We start from the raw sequence: 5,000 nt of genomic DNA on the forward strand, positions 1-5,000 counted from the left end.
AAATGTCTCATCCGAAAGACGGTGCGCTATCGTAACTTGCTTTTCAGTCCTCCAGCTGAAATACAAGGAGAGTAGCGATGGAAATTCAATACCCCACCTCCTTCCGAAAGCCCCTTCCAATTAACATCTTAGAAAACTTAAAGAATTTATCCTCCAAAAAGGCTAGAAAGGACTCCTTGTACAGGCGAATGCTTTGTTCATTTTTTTTTTTCAAGTCAGTAATTAAAATAACTATAATAATCTCACTACAATAATTGTAATTACAATAATAATAATAATAATAATAATAATAATAATAATAATAATAATAATAATAATGATAATAATAATTTTAATATTGGTTGCCTTTTTGCCCTTTAAACCTGTTTCCGTTTGCTGTTTTTGTGATGTGGGTCCTTTTTGTTGAAAAATGTTTAAATGTTGATTGTTTAAATTTTTTTGCTTGAACACTTTTGTAAAATTCAACCCATTTTGACTGATGCAATAAAGAACGATTTGATTTGATTTGAATCGGAGACCTAGAGATCCCCACGTTTCAGCGCACACAGAGGCTACCACCAGTTTAGGCAATTGAGCTAAGCTGCTCTGCTCCCTGGTTATAAATATAAGTTAAGTAAAAAAAGTTGAGACTTACAACAGCCTATAACCTATACAGAAACTGAAACCCGGTAGTTGATTGCGTGAGACTTTGACTTCTGAGGAATGGAAATAACTCACACTTTTCGAATAGGGGAGCAATGCAGAAATAGATAGAAAATAGAAATACAAACATAAGAAAGCATAAACCGAAAGGTCCACTGATTAATATCAGATAAGATAGTATAATACATACTCGAAGTATCAAAATGCACGCCATCGTATTGGAGTATGTATTATACTATCTTATCTAAGAAAGCATAGTGTTAAACAATTAATTATACTGAACATTAAAAAGTAACAGACCAAGAAAATGAGTTAGAGCATGTTAAAACAAAAAATAGGTACCATTCCCATATTTAATAATAGGCTATATTACCTATTTTCTTCCTCTGTGATTACAGTAACACTATTAAAATTCAGAGACGGACAAAAATTTACTTCCGCCATAATATATTGTACAGTAAGCCTATGATTTCTGGATCCCTTTTTGTTCAGGTCATCTAATAGGCTTAAAAATATCAATATAAAGACCTTTGAGTAACAAAATTCATTGATTGTTTTTAATAAAGAGTCACTTTGATACAAAAAAAATATGTTGCTCTGAAACATGATAAGGTCATTCTGAATAAAATGACCATCGTCCTTTAAGGTCCAATTGATGATGTTGCAGGCGGTTCATCCGAATATCCGAATTATTAGTAGGCCTACAATGTACTGTATACATTATTTTAATCGATTTATAATATTGTGTATAATATTTAATAATAGGCCTACTATGATGGATAACCATGTATTTTATTCTTTATTTATTGACATGTTTAAAGTCGGAGGCAGATTTTAAGGTGGGTATTATGCAGCCGTCCAGGGCTCATACATTTTTGAAAAAATTAAAAGAAAATATTTTGTCAAAAGCGTTGTACTATTAGATTGCTCGGTAGTAGTAAGTAGGGGCCCATATTTCCGGGACTAATTTGGACATGGAGGAAGTAAGTGTTTCCCCAGAAAGCACACAGGCATTACATAACTGGTCAAACCCCCATAGTGGGACATCCTGGGGCATAGTTGAAAGAACCCCTTCTAATAAATCTGCCAAATATTGTGTTTGTGGGATTTTGGTCTAGGCCTATTTGGATTTTCGGGAATTATAGAAACGGTTACGTATTGTTAAGGCGTTGTAGGAGAGTGTTGAGTATCAGTATTACTGTAAGTATAAGTAGTGGCCTCTACAGGGCCCATTTGTACTCGGACTTCACCCACAAAGCACATGCGTTACTTAAGGCTTGGTAGGAATGTGCTAGGTAGTAGAGCCCCGAGCACCCCGAGAGCTCACGAGTTACGCAAATGGGTCCTATTTATTTTAATATGATATGCCATAATTGGACTTTATGGGACAATATATGAAACATTACACCGTTTCTGATATATGTAAACTGCAATACATTATTCAGCATTGGAAGAGCTACTTTCCAACGATACCAAACACGACTACTTTTGGTGAGTTATATACTTATTCTTATTTTATGCACATTTTAAGTATATATTGCGGTTATTTTAAAACAAATAAACACCTATTTTTGAATTATGTTCCATTCTGGCATGAATGACAGTAGTTTGTATATGTCTGGTTTGTTGCCTGTGTAGAAATTAATTAGTTTAGACACCAACATCATATCTGTAGCTTATTTAGTTCCAATTATATGCACATTTTAGATAAATTTGGCGGCCATTTTGAAAAATGGCCGCGATTTGTATACAAGGTGAAAAATCAAGTGTTAACAGGGCTTAAGGTGACCAGGACGGATTATTTAGGATATCTGGCTATGTTGACTGCTTCTAACATTCCACTCCCTCTAACTTGATTTTTAGGCCTCTTTTTTATATTTTTTTCCTAGTTTATATGTGTGTAGTGTAAAAAAATTCGACATCAATCGGACCTATTCGATGTCGAATATTGACTAATATTGTATATTTTTGGAAAATATTTCAGCCGTTCCAAATCTCTATCCTATTCTTCCTTCTTCCTTTATTCTTTCACAATTTGCATTTATTCATACTTTTTATTCATAATTTTATACACTACACACATAGGCTAGTCACTAGGTTTAGGCCTAGGCTATGCCTATTACTATGTTATTTAAATATACAATTTTAATAGATATTAATTTAACATAGACATAGTTATTCATACATTATTTTTTGTGCTTTAGACCAAGTGGTTGAGGAGTTATGATCATCATATGTTGTATAAAGGTCATTGACCTCTGACCCTAAATATTTGGTCAACGGAGCTACTAGAAGGTGGCAAAAATGTTTCAATAAATGTTGATCCCAAAAACCTAGGTGTAGCCACTATTTTTGTGCATCTAGGCAAACTGGTTGAGGAGTTATGACAATCATAGTTGTATAAAGGTCATTGACCTTTGACCCTGAATATTTGGTCAACGCTAAAAGGCAAACATGTTTCCATAATTGTTGACCCCTAAAACCCAGGTGTAAATACTATTTTTGTGCTTTTAGAGCAAGTGGTTAAAGACTTATGACCCAGAACATGTTATATAAAGGTCATTGACCCTTGACCCTGAATACCTGGTCAACGCAACTGTAAAAAGGCGGCAAAATTTTTTCCATAATTATTTACGTATAGACGTACAAGAATATACAAAAAGTCCTTTTATTAGAGTTTGTTTAAGGTTAAAACATATTTAGCCTCTACTATATATATAATTATGGTAATAGGAAATTTGTAATTCTTCTCTACCAGCTTATTCATACACTCGGTAATCATAAGGTGGGAAAAGCAGGGGCGGATCCTGAAGTTTTGGTTAGGGGGAGCTATAGGTATATGTGGTCTCTTATACACATCTAGATGTGTATAAGAGACAGGTACTGTAAGAGTGGTTGGATTTTGAATTCCTCCAGAAGTCGAAATTTGTGAAATTCGAATATTGTTATAGTGACTGCATTAAGCTTTCAAAACAATCTGATAGTACTTCGTTGAAAACAAACTGAATAAATAAGTATATAATTGAAGAAGAAATATGTGGTAGACACCATTAAAAATAATAACAGATGCCTAGTTGTTGTTGTCCAGTGCAGGTGGATTTGAATAATTATTCATTCATTAAACAACATTTATTTCCGTAAATGTTAAACAATATTTATAGTAAATCATTATTATAACAAGAATATATGTAAATAAATTAATAATATGAAAAACGATTAACTAATGGCAAATAAAAATATCTTTTCACGTAGGATACTCACAGAAACAACATAATTTAAATAAAAATATTAAAAAGGCAAATTATACGCCATGCTTAAAATATTGGAACCACGCTTCGAAAAAATATTAATGCAAACGCAAGGTCAATAAACAGACTTAGCGTGTCACTTGCTATGTACTAAAATAGCAATTGTTTGTATCCACCCTTTAGAATTTTGTGCACCACCCTTAAAATTTTGAGGACATTTTCTGAAATTTCACTATTCTTTAAAAATCCTGGTGAAAGGGTTGCCATGGGGAACATAAGAAAATGAAGAGGGTGAAAACAGTTCCATAATAAAAATACTGTCCCTAAAGATAAAATTTGACAATGTTAAGGAGAACCTTAGACGACAAAATAATTCCCCTTAAAATATGTTTTAAATGTAGTAGTAGTATCCGACAACAAGCAATCAAGAAAAAACTAAGCTGGAACAACTCTCTCGACACGAAATGTTCAGTGTATCATACAAACGTTTAAATACCTGCCTCTGACCCAAGGGCGTCGATCCGTGGCTGAAAGTGGGGGGACGAGATGAAATATAAAGCCTTGGGCCGTAGGCCCAAGCAATAGTTGGGGAACAGGGGGCGAAGCCTCGGAAGCTCTGGCGCATATAGCATTTTAATTGATTTTAAGCAATGCAATTAACATTTATTTCCATACGAAATTTTTAAAATATCCAGTGGCGGATCCAGTAATTTTAAATAGAGCTGGGCCCAGAGAGGGACTTTTACAGATGGAGAGTGTAGCTGGACTACCACCTCAGCCCTACCATGGTTGGGGCTGAGGTAAGAAAATTTATGATTATGACACCTCTAGATTGCCTGAAATGGCACTCTCAGACCTAAATTCTAATTCTAATTTTCCTTTTTTCCATTTAAAAAAAATAATTTTGAAAAAATTAGGGCCGGCTCGGCCCCACTTGAATCTGCCACTGATTATTATGGCGTCATTGCGAGACTGCGTCAACGTCACTGGAGTTGGTAAACTTTTGGTAGGCTTAACACTTAATCGAAATATGTAGACATCATATCCGTGAAATTAGAAAAAAACAGTAATCCTATGTATGTAGATAATATTAACACTTGTATATACGTA

The sequence above is a fragment of the Anneissia japonica genome, unplaced genomic scaffold (genome assembly GCF_011630105.1).
Source record: "Anneissia japonica isolate Jap-2015-1 unplaced genomic scaffold, ASM1163010v1 scaffold287953_len805160_cov178, whole genome shotgun sequence".
Classification (NCBI taxonomy): Eukaryota; Metazoa; Echinodermata; class Crinoidea; order Comatulida; family Comatulidae; genus Anneissia; species Anneissia japonica.